Raw genomic sequence first — 14,670 nt, forward strand, 5'->3', positions numbered from 1 at the left:
CACCCTACTCAAGTCAAAGTATCCACCCTATACCAGTAACCCAACAGCCCCCCCCCATTAACCTTAATTTAAAAAAATATATTAAAAAAAATATATATATATATTTTTTATTTTATTTTTTTATGACTTGATCTTGGTGGGCCGCATAAAGACCTTTGGCGGGCTGCATGCGGCCCGCGGGCCGTAGTTTGCCCACCCCTGTGCTAGGTTATTTCCGAGGGCAGTTAAGAGTTAATCACATCACTGTGGGTCTGGAGTCGTATGCAGGCTGCCATGGGGGGGGGGGGGGGGGGGGGAGGTTTTGAACCGTTGTCCTCGGGCATTAGCCTGGTCCTCCGGGTTACAAGACCAATAACATTATTGCAACACCATCTCCCCTGTCGTTTACACTGCCAAGGTAACAGTACCAATATTAAACACCTGAATCCCAGACGAAAAATGACAATACATAATTTAAATAAAGAGGGGGAGGAAATCAGAGCCAGTAAAAATGTTTATAAATCCCCACCTTTCTTAGTAACCCTTGAAATGCATTCTCCCAATAACCATGCAATGGGAAACCAGTTAATTTCAATGATTTGTACAGTAAATTATTTAGCAGGTTGTAAACTTCCACTGCTATTTGTATATTTGCAATATATACGCATTTTACAGCTGTTTGTCTTGACCCATTACATGAGTTGAAGTAGTTATTATCACTTCAGGATAGTCCCAAATGTCAGTCAGAAGCAACACAGGTGATCCTACACGATTATCTACATCCATACTCAATTTGCACTGGCTTCAGTGTATAGTATATTCAGTCGTTATAGAATAGAATTGAATCCCTACAATGCAGAAGGAGGCCATTCGGCCCATCGAGTCTCCAACAACCCTCAGAAAAAGCATGGCTCACTCCCCCACCCTATCCCTGTAACCCCACCTAACCTTTGGACACTAAGGGACAATTTAGAATCGGCAATCAACTCAATCTGCACATCTTTGGACAGTAGGAGGAAGCCAAAGCACCTGGAGGAAACCCTTATGTTCTGGTCCAAGTTGTATACGCATTTATTACGTCCAATAAATAAAGCAAATTAACTTTGTGGTAAACCATTGTTACACCTGTATTAGGTGATGTAAGGTAGGACCTGTACTACAGGTTCGCCGGTGGCCCCTGCCTGCTGGCTCCGTCCAGTAGGAGGAGCGTGTCCTCTACTCAGCAGCCATTTGGCCAGCTGCTGTGGGAGGCCACACATCTTACTGCAATAAAGCCACAGTTGTATCCAACCTTAGTCTTTGTACAATTGATCGTGCATCACTCTGTCAAACCTTTTATGCTGAAGGTATAGTTTAATTCACTGAACGTGCTAAATGCAGCCATACATTTGTGTGAAGTCTTATTCATGAATCATTTGACTTGCAATTCAGATATAAACTATTTAATAGATTCATCGGATGTATATTTCAATAAACTAACTAATGTCACCCATTATAACCATTGCAAATAACATTTAAGTTAACGTGTTGTATAATGTCATGCCATATAATTGAAAATTGCATTGCTTGTTTAAACTGTTTGCCCTAATGGGGGTCACAGTCTCAGAATAAGTCGTAATTCATTTAGGATTGGCACGAGGAGAGATTTTTTTTCATTCAACGTGTGGTGATGTGCATCACTGTATATACACAAGGGGTTAATGCAAATACACTACAACTAAGTAACCACTAGAGGGAGCACCAGAGATGTCATGACATGCAGACATGCAACCAGTGGATCATTACAACAGGACGCAACCAATGGGTAATCAGGCACCCAGAGATGGCATTACCACAAGGGGGCACTTCACAACCCATATAAAAGGACAGGGCACACATGCTCTGCCTCTTCCACAGACAGACATCGAGAGAGTACATCAGGGTTGCTCAACAGCATCACACCCAGCACGTGGCTTAGAGCAGGCTGGTAAAGATAGACTGAGTTACTACAGCTAGATTAGCAGAGAGTCAAACTCATTTAAGAACTGTGTTAATAGTTCAATAAACAAGTTGAACTCATTTCATAGTCTGGAGCTTCCTTTTTCAAAGCATACGTCAAGGAAGCAGCTTATGGTGCACAAAGCAGCAGAACACAACACAACGGATTCTGAATCTCAGGGATTCTCTACCTCAGCACGGTTGATGCTCAATTGTTGAGTCTTCCAGACAGAAACCAATAGATACCAAGAGAAGTAAGATATATGGGTCAAAGGGCCTAATGGCTACTATTTCCTAACTTATATATTTATAGCCTGTAAGCAAACAGTAATTTGAGTTTAAAAGAATTTAAGGAAAGTATTCCTGAGCATGTCTTCAGGAGTCTGTTCAAATCAGGGAAGGACATAGTAAGATGGGATGGGATGGGCGGTGGGGGTGGGGGGCATGGACAGGCTCCAGCGGACAAATGAGTTGCAATCAAAAGATCGATTTTGGGTGGTGCTGGGAAGAATAAATGAGTAGCAATCCAGCAGCAGAAGAGATTGTGTGTAGTGGTTTGGAGCTGGGAAGAGCTGAGGGAGATTCAGGAGGCATAAACAGGGTGTGTTCCATTAGTTTGAAGAAAGCAATCTGGGGAATAGACGTGATGTGCATTGAGCTTAGCTCAGGGTCGAATGAGATAAGAAGGTTGTACACCACCAGATTTACCTTGAGAAGACTACCTTGGAAAATGATGAAATCCCAGCTGGAAGGATTTAGGTGCTGGTGGGAGGAAAAAGGAAGGTTCTAGTTATGCCATTGGTGAACTAAAAGAACTTTCTCATCCAAGAGTTGCTATTGAGGGGCTGGCAGCAGCAAAGTGATGCTATAGTTCGGTTAAAGTGGAAAGGGAGAGTTGGCTACCTCCATAGCTTATAGTGCTTGTGATGAATAGGAGGGGACTTGGGATGTGGCCCTGGGGTACTGGTTTTAAATTCTTTCACAGGATGTTGTTTAGTGCCTATGCCTCATTTCCCTTGAACTGAGTGGCTTGTTAGGCCATTTCAGAGGGCAGTTAAAAATCAACCATGTGTCGGCCAAAGCAGGTTCAGATGGCAGATTTCCTTCCCTAAAGGGGACAAATGAACCAGAATTTACAACAATCTATTATGGTTTCATGGCTACCATTATTGAGACGAGCTTTTAATTCCTGATTTATTAATTGAATTTATATTCCTTCAGCTGCTATGGTGGGATTTGAACTTGTGACCCCACTGCATTTTCCTGGGCTTCTGCATTATTAGCACAGTGACATTACCACTACTTCACCATCTCCCTATTGCCTCCAGTATTACTTTACAAATGCAGGAGGGACCGTGCTTAAGCAGTGGAGTGACTGCATTGGAAGCGATATGGCTGGTGGCTTGAGTTAGACCCCAAAGGAGGTGCAGTGGATTGGAATGGTCAATCCTGCCAAATGTTGGAGACAGGCCTCTCACTATTCTCACACTCTCCTTTCACCCCACTCTAGTTGTGCTGATGGAGCCTTAACATGCAGTTCAATTTAGGGTTATCATGGAAGAGGACAAAGATAGACAAGAGTAAAAGGTCGTGATTGGGGAAAGGCTAATTGAAAGGTTGTGATGTGATTTAACAAAATTGAACCGAAAACATAAGGTAAATCCATAACAGTGCGGTGGAAAATGTTCAAGGAGGAGAGGAAGAGATTGTAGAAAAAATACTTCCCGCAAAGGAAAATGGTGGTGCTTCCAAATCTAAACTCCCTGGATGTCAAGGTGAGGTTTCAGAGTAGGGTAAGGTTAAAAAAAAAGGATATTGAGAACTTAATGCTTCAAGAAGCCTGAAGGAGTATAAAAAGTTCAATAGTGAAATTAAAAAGGAAGTTGGTAATTTAGAAAAGGCACGAAAAGCTGTTGGCAAGTAAAATCAAGAAAAACTTCCCAATGTTTTATAAATATGAAAAGAACACGAGGATAACCAAGGAAAGAGTAGGGCCGACGAGGGACCAAAAAGGTAACCTAGAATCATTGAATGGTCATATCAGGGACGAAGCTGACTCCGTACTGGCTTTCTGCACGAGCAGTTCCCACTCCCCACCCTTCCCCTGTTGTCTGGCAATTGGTTTCCCTTTAAGTGCTTATCCAATTCCCTTTTGAAAGCCATTGGCTTCATTCCCCTTTCAAGCAGTACATTCCAGGGCGAATAACCATTGTGCATACATTTTTTCACCTCACTTTTGATTATTTTGTCAATCACCTTATATCTGCATCTTCTGGTCCTCGACTCTTCTGTGAATGAGTTTCTCTCTCTCTCTCTCAATCTACTTTGTCTCGACTATGGGGTGGGATTTTACAGCCCTGTTGCGGCAGGGACTGGGCTTGGAATTGTGGCCAACCGTTCAAAGCTCCACTGACTTTGGCAACACTTGAAAATCTCGCTGGTGGGAGGGGCTGTAAAATTCTGCCCGCAGATTTTGAACACCGCTGTCAAATCTCACCACAACCTTCTCATCTCTAAGGAGGACACACCCAGGTTCTCCAATCTCCTTGTAGCTGAAGTTCCTCGTCCTGGGAGCCAATCCTGTAATTCTTTTCAACACCTCCAAAGCCTTCACATCTGCCTCAAGAATTGTGCTCAGAATTGGACACAATACTGCTGTTGAAGCTGAACCAGCATTTTATAAAGGCCCATCGTAGCTTCCTTGCTTTTGTATAATAGACCTCTACTTGAAGCTTAGGATGCCATACACCTTTTTGAACACTTTCTCAAGCTGCCATGCCACCTTCAGTGATTTGTGCATGTATACCCCAGGACATTTTGTTCCTGTACCCTGTAGTCAGCATTGTATTTCATCTGCCAAGTGTTCACCCAGTTCATCAGCCTTTCTACGAAGTCTATCACTATCCTCTCAAAACCTTTAAGTGTTCCCTAAATGACCAAGTATAAGTAATTAATAAATGTCAAGAAAGGCAGTGATTCTAGCACCAACCTCTATGGAACCCCACTATGTATCTTACACCCCCAATACAAAAACAATTGTTAGGGCAGCACGGTGGCGCAGTGGGTTAGCCCTGCTGCCTCACGGCGCTGAGGTCCCTGGTTTGATCCCGGCCCTGGGTCACTGTCTGTGTGGAGTTTGCACATTCTCCCCGTGTTTGCATGGGTTTCGCCCCCACAACCTAAAGATGTGCACGATTGAACACACTAAATTGCCCCTTAATTGGAAAAAAATTAATTGGGTACATTAAATTTATAAAAAAAACAATTGTTCACTTCTATTCTGTTTCCTGTCTCTCAGCTAACTTTGTAACCATTGTCAGCCAATACTGCCATTGTCCCTTTTCATTCCATGGCTTCTATTTCGACGGCAAGCCTCTCATATGGCATTTTATAGAATGTCTTCTGAATGCCGAGATACACCATGTCTACCATATTATCCACATCAGCTTTCTTTGCTACCTCATTAAAAAAACTCAATCAAGTTAGAGAAACATGATTTGACTTTACAAATCCATGCTGGCTTTCGCTAATTAATGGGCCGAATGTCCTCCTGTGTTGTAAAGTGTCTGTGCGCCTAAAGAGAAAATGTTAAAATCACATCTATCCTAATTTTGTTGCTAGTTTCCTTGCGAGGTGATTGGATGCAGTTTTTGAATAAATAGGGTGAAATGTTTTTAAAATGGCAGTGTCAGGTTATGACTGAAAACAGACATGTTTCTCTCCAGAAACACAACCAAGCTTTCTGACCAGATCTTCTGACACTGTCAAAAATAAATTGGGGGGGGGGGGGGGGGGGGGGGTGTGGTCTGCGCCGTGATTCTGGTGGGGCGGGACCTGATAGAGCCGGAAAAGCTGGCACCACAGAGATTGAGGTGCCATCATTAAAGGAGGTCTCAATCTGTGGAAAGATACCACTCTACCCAGGGGGAAAGGGGGCCTGTCACTTAAACATGCGATTGAGTATATAGCCTTTTCACAATGGAAGAAATACTTCAGAGTGTCACAATGCATTACGTTGGAACATTGAGATTGATGCTGACCTGTTTTAGTGATGTTGTTTTAAGGGAAGACCATTGCCAATGGTGTCATGAGAAATGCCTGTTTCACTTCCACTATTGTCGTAAGACCTTTAAGGTGTATTAGAACCATTGAACAATGCGAGCATTTAGATTGTATTCTTTAGTTACAGAAAAGTTGAGATTTTGAACGGGTGGAGACATTCAGAGACTAGGGAGGTTGGATGGGAAATATGGACACAAGAAGAAGAAGCTAAGTAATCAGGATCTGGTTCAGGAACATGATTGGTCCATAGAAAAGAAGGGTTTGGGAGCCAGAGGTGATAAATGGCAGAGCCATTTCAGTGTGTAAAGATGTGGGGAATGAAAAAATAATGAGGAGTGGAGTGGTGACTAAGGTGACATTGAAATTTTAGCCACCAGGAAGGTTTATGATTTCCTAAAATTTGGCAATTGTGATGAATATGGGGAATGACACAGGTCCAGATTTTCACTGTGATGGAAACCCTCTCCTTTCTATCACGCCTGCCCCGAACATGGACTTCCGATTTTCAACACGGGTGGTCCGGAGTCAGGCCAGGGTTTGCGCATGTACAGTTTACGGGGGGCCATTTAAATCACCAATTACCTCCATTGAAGTGAGATTTTGGTTGCCAGTGAAACCTGGAGTGTACAAATTAGACAAGGTAAGAGCTGGTCTAAACTTGGTAAATTTGTCTAGATATTCAGGGTAGCCCTTTGGAGAGGCAAAGTACCCCTTTGTATATGGTCCTGAGATACCTTTGGGATCGGTAAGACACCTTTGGGATTGTTTCATAAACTCATTGAAACTATCAAATAACTGACAATGTTGAGAAGGAACTGTCAAAGTTGTCATGAAAGGGTCAGAACGGTCAAAAGCTGTCAAAGAACTGTAAGGATTGCCAAAGCTATCAAGGAATTGTGAAAGGTGTCAAGGAACTGTCGGAACTGACAAAGAGGTCACGGAACTATTGGAGTTGTTAAGGGACTGTCAAAGGATACTAGGTGAATTGGCAAGAAGGGGGAAGGGAAAAGAGTGGTGAAAAGGGGTGCCCTTGTTGGCACTAGGTTGTTATGGGGCCACATAGGGACAGGGGATGTGTGGGGTATGAGGGGCCATGGGAGTGGATAGAAGGGCTAAGATTAGCATAGGTGTTATGAGAGGACTTAGAACATAGAACATAGAACATAGAACAGTACAGCACAGAACAGGCCCTTCGGCCCTCAATGTTGTGCCGAGCCATGATCACCCTACTCAAACCCACGTATCCACCCTATACCCGTAACCCAACAACCCCCCCCCCCCCCCTTAACCTTACTTTTATTAGGACACTACGGGCAATTTAGCATGGCCAATCCACCTAACCCGCACATCTTTGGACTGTGGGAGGAAACCGGAGCACCCAGAGGAAACCCACGCACACAGGGGGAGGACGTGCAGACTCCACACAGACAGTGACCCAACCGGGAATCGAACCTGGGACCCTGGAGCTGTGAAGCATTTATGCTAACCCTGCAGCATGCTACCCTGCTGCCCAAACTTGTGGGTGGGTAGAGAGGCATGGGTTGGCATAGAGAGTATGAGGGACCATGGGAGGATTGTGGAAGGCAATAGGTGACATAGCTTGGCATGGATGGGCATGGGTGTGTGAGGGGATGGTGAAAACTGGAGGGTTGTTGTTTAAAATGTAAATCAACAAATTGCCAGAGCACAGAGACCAGCCTTCCGCCCAGTCAACCTCTGCACTCAGCAGCTCCCCATTTGCACCAGGGGTGGAGGGCCCAAAGTTTCAGCCAGCCTGACTCTGGAATGAAAATCCCAACTGTCGGCCGCCAGTTTCAAAGGTTGGATTTGCAGAGCTGGGAATTCTCCTGTCTCTGCGCACCTGAACTGGGAGCAAAACATGGGCCAGCGTTTCAGATATCCACTACCCTTTTGGTGCAAACATTTTTTCTGATTATGCTTCTAACAGGCCTAGTTGTAAGATTGTCCCAATAGAGGAACTAGTTTTTCTGCATCTAACATTTAGAATCCCTTTACATCTTGAAGGGACACCCCAAATCTTGTAAAGTGAAGAATACCAGCAACCTGTTCTCACTGTGTATCCCTTCGATTCCTGGTATAATCCTCATGCATCTCTGCTTTACCAATTTGAAATGCCAATATATTTTTCCTAAGGTACAATGCCCAAAATTGAAGGCAGTATTCCAGGTGGAGTCTGACCAATGCTCAATACAACTAATGCATTGGTTCTCACTTTTTAAAACTTCAACCCCTTTGAGATAAAGACAAATATTCTCATAGCCTTTTAGATTACTGTTGTATCTGTCTTCTAGCCATAGACTCCTAATGATAAGAAGAATCTTTATTGTCACAAGTAGACGTACATTAACACTTCAATGATGTTACTGTGAAAAGCCCCTCGTTGCCACTCTCCAGCAGAGGGAGAATTCAGAATGTCCAAATTACCTAACAGCATGTCTTTCAGGACTTGTGGGAGGAAACCGGGGCACCCGGAGGAAACCCAGGCAGACACAGGGAGAACGTGCAGACTCCGCACACAGTGATCCAAACCAGGAATCGAACCTTGGACCCTGCCACTGTGAAGCAACAGTGCTAATCACTGTGACTATTTTTCCAACGCACTCCTGCTGGTCTTCTACATTCTACCCTCTGTAAACTTGAGGTCATCCAATACTCTGCTGCCTGTGTCTTAACTCACATCAAGTCTTGTTCACCTATCACCCTCGTGCTTGCTGACCTACATTGGATCCCAGTCAATCGGCATTTTGGTTCTAAAATTCTTGAGCGCAATTCCCCCCCCCCGCCGGGTGGGAGAATCGCGGGGTCGCTGGGCGAGTCCCGCCACGCCGCCCGGCACCCGCATGCGATTCTCCCACCCCCCCCCACCCCCCCCCCAAACAGCGCGCCGAGGTTTACGGCAGGCCGCTCGCAGAATCGCCGCTCTCTGTTTGTAACGGGCGAGTGGCAATTCTCCGGCTCGGATGGGCCGAGCGGCCTGCCCAATACGACGTGTTCACGCCGGCGCCAACCACACCTGGATGCTGCCGGCGTGAACAGCGCGCGAACGCTGCGGGGGCGGCCTGTGGGGGGGGAGGGAGGCTCGAGCACCGGGGGTCGGGGGGCGCTCAGAAGGGATCTGGCCCACGATCGGTGCCCACCAATCGGCGGGCTGGCGTCTCTGAAGGACGCACTCCTTTCCTCTGCCACCCCGCAAGATCACTCCGATATTTCTTGCGGGGCGCCCACGGGAAGGGCGGCAACCGCGCATGCACGGGTTGGTGCCGGCCAACCTGCGCATGCATGGGTGACGTCATTTATGCGGCGATGGACGCGTAATTTACGGCACGCCGATTTTACGCGGTGCCAAGGCCCAACGTGCGGAAATGACGCGGCACCGCTCCTAGCCCCCGGGGGTGGGAGAATAGGGGGCGAGGAGCGGCCTCCGACTGCAGAGTGAAACACTTCGGGCGCGATTCTCTGCAAATGCGGAGAGTCGTAAAGGCTGCCGTGAAACTGGCCGTGTTTCACGGCAGCCTCCGTGCCCCCTCCCGGGACCCGATTCTCCTCCCCGGTCGGGGCTAGCAGCGGGGCCCCGTGAACCTCGGCATCGCAGGCTTAGCAACCGTCGCTAAGCCCGCGCACCAAGGGTCACGGCAGCTGACGCGCACGACGACATCAGCCGCGCATGCGCGGATTGGACGGCTCCAACCCGCGCATGCGCGGATGACGTCATCACGCATATGCGTCAAACCTGCGCATGCGCGGGCCGTCATGCCCCTCAGCCGCCCCGCGGACTGATCCTGCGGGGCGGCGGAGGAACAAAGAGTGCAGCGGGTGGCACCGATCGCGGGACCATGCCACCCTTGGCAAGGCCGTGGTGCAGCAGTGCCAATCGGTGCCATGGTTGCTGGGAACGGAACTTTGCGGCCGTTTTCACGAACGGTTAGAGCAGGTGTGTTTGAGTTCGTGAAAACGGCCGTAAAGGCCTCGGAACTCGGCCCATCGGATAGGGGAGAATCGCTGTTCGCTGTGTCGTGGGGCGGCGTTGGGGGGCGGGGGGGAGAATAGCGGGAGGTCAGGAAAAATGTTGGGAAGGCCCTCCCGCTATTCTCCGACCCGTCGTGGGGGGCGGAGAATCGCGCCCTTCGGTTTTCACTCCGGCGTCGGTACTTAGTCTCCCGTTGGGAAAATCCCGCCCCTTATTCAAATCCCTCCATGACCTCGCTTATTTCTTGTTATTTCCTTCAAGCCACAACCTCCAAGGTAGCATTGGTACTGTAATCCTTGCTTCTTGTGCATTCCAATTACACTTATTCCACCTTCAGTTGCCAAGGTCCCCAGTCCTGGAATTCCCTCCATACACCTCTCCGATTCTCTGCCTTACGTTTCTCCTTTAAGACACTTCTTAAAGTCTACTTCTTTGACCAAGCGTTTTGTTACCTGACCAAATCTCTCCTTATGTGGCTTTGTTTCCGACTTTGTTTTACAATACACCCGCAAGGTGCCTTTGGGTGTTTCATTACTTTAAAGGTGCTATCTAAATACAAGTTGTTGTTTTGATGATTTGTGTACATGGACAGTTAAAATCCCTTTGCTTCTCCCCAGCTCCTACTGTCTCACTGGTAAGAGCATTTCCCAATTTGCCTTTTTTTTAGAAAATATTTTATTGAGGCATTTATAATTTTAACAATTTTCAACATCAAATTTCAACAAAAACAAAAACACAAAAATATAACCAACAAACCACCCCGAGCACAAACCCCAGCCAACATGGCTTACTCAAATAGTGCCACCTTCCCCAGCTGGTTCTCCTGCCCTTACTTGTCTCTCCCATGCCTCCCCTTTTTCCTCCCCCCTCCTCCCTACTGATAGCTTAATTTTTCTCAGAGAAGTTGATGAATGGCTGCCACCTGGAGCAAACCCCTGCAATGAGCCCCTCAAGGCAAATAGAATTTTCTCGAGTCTGAGAAATCCCGCCATGTCGCTAACCCCTGAGTCCCTCCATCTGAGTAAGATCTGTCTCCAGGCCACCAGGGAGGCAATGGCCAGGACGCGGCCTCTCTCACCCCTGGGCTCCTGGGTCTTCCGACACACCGACATCACCACCTCTGGACTCGGCACCACCCTCACTTGTAAAACCTCTGACATTAATCTGAAAATATTCTTCATGGTTTTATTTTCTGTATCAGTTCAGGAACGAATTGCTTCTCTCAGGTGGAAAGACATGGGGTGGGATCCTCCGTCGGCCGATGACGGAATCGGGAAACGCGATTCAGCGGAGAATCAGTTCCGACGCCAAAATCGTGGCGGGCGCCAAATTGCAATTCTCCGTCACTTCAACAGTGGTGTCAATGCGCTCTGGAACGCATGTACAGTAAACGCCATTGGCATATCATTAGTGGGCTTGCCCAGTATTCTCTGGGAGCTCCGCGATTCCCCACCTCCACTGGGGCAAATTCCCAAAGGCGAGGTTCACATGTGCTTTTACAAATCGGGAAACTGGCACCATGGCTGATGAGGGAGAGAGAGGAGGTTGGACCCGGAGAGGCGCGACCTTGGGCTGCCGGTCCTGACACTGGCCAGGCTGGCTGGGGAGGGGGGAATGGTCCGGGGTGACCCCCCCACGGGTCTGGGGCGGTGCCCAGGCACTGACCGCCAATGCTGCTGCCCGCAAGGCAGCCATCTTGCTGCGCACCCCACTGACCACCCACCCTGGCCCCTGGCTCTGCAGAGTGACATCGACCATATGGGTGTCCCCAACCCACCACCCCCACACCTCACCCCCCACCATATCAACCCCCCCCCACCAACTGGCCGCCACCTGCCAACGGGGAACCATGCAGCCCACCCAGGGCAACTCCCACAGTGGCTTCTACCGGGGGGGGGGGGGGGGGGGGTGCCGGGCTGGGGCTGCAGGGAACACCACTGGCATGGGCCAGACACTGACGGTCCCCCGAGCAGCAGGGATGGGCATCCTGGCTAGAGATCCCCACGGTTCTGGCCACCAATGGGGCCTGGGCTGCAGAGGGGAGGGGAAGGGGACATGCGGAGGCATGGTCCACAGTGCCAACCGGGGCCACCGTGTATCCCTTTGGACCTTGTTGGGCACGAGGGAATGCACCATGCTAACACGTCTTCCTTTCACCCCCTGCAGACAATGGATATTGCAATTCAGCCAGCAATAGTGGCCTTGCTCCTAGTCACCGCTGCCATGGGGGATGCCCTGCGGCTGTACGAGCTGGTACTGCTCGATGAGGAGGAAGCTGCAGCTGTGGAGCATGCGCCAGCAGAACAGGAGGCTGCTGCTGAGGGTGGAGAGCCAGACGCCCCACAGGCCAAGCAGGAGGAGGAGGCCTCGCGAGTACTGGCAGCGCCTATTATTCGAGGTCCTGCCGGACAGGGTAAGCTGTCGAAGACTCCGGCTCAGTAGGGGGACAGTGCGACATATCTGCCAGACCATGGCTGATCTGGCACCGTGGGGGAATGGGGGATGACACTCGTTCCTGTTGGCCATCAAGGTGACGGTCGCCTGAAATTCTACACCACGGGGTCCTTCCTGTCCGGGATCTCACAGAGCTCGGTGCACAGGTGCATCTGTGCCCGCCAGCACAATATACCAATGTCAATGTGGACCGGGCCCACCAGGATGCCCGGGCTGCGGGATTCTCCGCCATCGACGGATTGCCCTGGGTCCAGATGGTGATCGACTGGATGCATGTCGCCCTATGAGCAATTGCAGATGACAGGCTGCTCTACACAAACCAAAAGGGGTTCCACTCAATGAACGGGCAGCTGATATGTGACCATCAGCTGCACATCATACATGCCTGTGTCCGAAACACGGCCAGTGTGCACAACGCCTTCATCCTGACACACTCGACAATTCCTGGCTTCTTTGAGGTGGCTCCTGGGTGACAGGGGTTATCTCTGTGGTCATAACTGATGACGCCTATCCGGAAGCCACAGACCGATGCAGCGACCCATTACACCGACGCCCATGCAGCGACCGTGATCAAGCGGTGCTTCACCATTCTCAAGATGTGGTTCAGGTGCCTGAACCTCTCTGGAGAGGCCCTCCTGTATGACGCTGGGAGGGCCCCGAATCATGTCGGCCTGCTGTGTCTTCCACAATATCGCGCATGGACGACATGCTGGAGAAGGAGGTTGAACGTCAGTCCTCGTCTGACCAGGAGGATGCGGGGATGGTGAGGATGGGCAGGACATGGGGCCCAGTCAGGCATGGAAGGCCGCAGAACCTGTGCACCAGGCCCAATGTGCACGGAGGCTCTGATCACCCACAGATTCACTGACATGGGGGGACTGGCCAGGGGCATAGACAACACATCCACCCCCCTCCCATGTTCCCCCCCTCCTTGCAACCCCCTCCGTGATACATACCTGCTGCATACGGGGGTGCCGGCCCACGATATGCAGTAACATTAGGTATGGTCCATAGGATGGAGGATTATGACAACCTGCTCTGCAATGAGATCTAGTGCTCCGCAACGTCCAACAATGCGTGACTCCTGCAATGGTAGCACTTCCCACCGTACACCTGGGTGACCCCTGCATGGTAGCTGGCCATTTCATCACCCGGTCCCATTGAATCCCTGGGTTGACGGAGGTGGGTACGATGAGGTGGGGGGGGAGGGCGGGAAACACGAGTGGTGAGCGCTGGCTGAACTGCAGTCCCTGAGCCCAACCCACTTCCAACATCTGCCAATTCCCCCCCGCCGCCACACCCCTCTGCGGACAGCGCAGACCAGCCCACCCCTCACACCATTCTGACAGAACACTGAGGCAGGTTGTAAAATTGTGAACAGATGTTTAATGTGAACAAATATATATAGAGTCGTGCCCGAGCCCCTATCACTTAACTGGTGTCTAATTGTCTGGCCCTACGGGCCCTATTGCTACCTCTCCCCAGCCGATACATCAGGAGTGGAGGCGGCCTGCTGTGATTCTTGCCCTGCGACCTGGGTCCCCATTGGTGGGCGTCTTCTGGGGCAACCGGGCCTGAATGGGCCCGGCTGCTGCTCAGGTGTCCCAGGTGTTGCGGTGCGGCCCTGTTCTGCCTGCTGCCCACCAGATGTGCCAGCGACAAGGTGGGGGGGGGGGGGGGGGGTCCGAGGAGCTGCGGTGTTCCGGCACTTCCACTGCGGGAGTCACTGGCAAGGGACCTATCACCTCCTCCATCTCGAGATGCCCGCTGGCCTCCGGGTGCAACAGAGATAACCCCTGAGGCTCCTGCAATGGTAGCACTTCCCACCGTCCACCTGGGTGACCCCTGCATGGGTGCTGGCCATTTCATAACCCGGTCCCATCGAATCCCTGGGGTGACGGAGGTGGGGATGGTGGCGCTGCCAGTCCTGGTGGCCCGCTGCCGTCTCGGCCAAGGTTTGCATGCTAGCAGAAAAAAGGTGAAAGAAAATTGAAAAGAGGCAAAGAACGAGTGACACACAATGTGGCTGCATGGAAAGACAGACATCACTGGGGTCTAGTGTCGCATCAGAAAATGCTGGAAATACTGAGCAAGTCAGGCAGTATTTATGGGGCGAGAGACAGAGTTAACGGGGGAGTATTGTGCTCCCTCTCATGGCCTTTTGGAGGTGAGAAGAGTGTTAATAAAGTGGGAGGGTGACATACGAGCTC

The 14,670-nt window shown here is 49.8% G+C and overlaps 1 protein-coding gene across 1 annotated transcript in view; it reads right to left on the minus strand.

The window, feature by feature from the left end:
- Positions 1-14,670, minus strand: part of LOC119964710 (phosducin-like) — a 53,754-nt gene that overhangs the window by 19,852 nt on the left and 19,232 nt on the right. The gene's annotated exons all lie outside the window — the stretch shown is intronic.

This window comes from Scyliorhinus canicula, chromosome 4, assembly GCF_902713615.1.
Source record: "Scyliorhinus canicula chromosome 4, sScyCan1.1, whole genome shotgun sequence".
Classification (NCBI taxonomy): domain Eukaryota; kingdom Metazoa; phylum Chordata; class Chondrichthyes; order Carcharhiniformes; family Scyliorhinidae; genus Scyliorhinus; species Scyliorhinus canicula.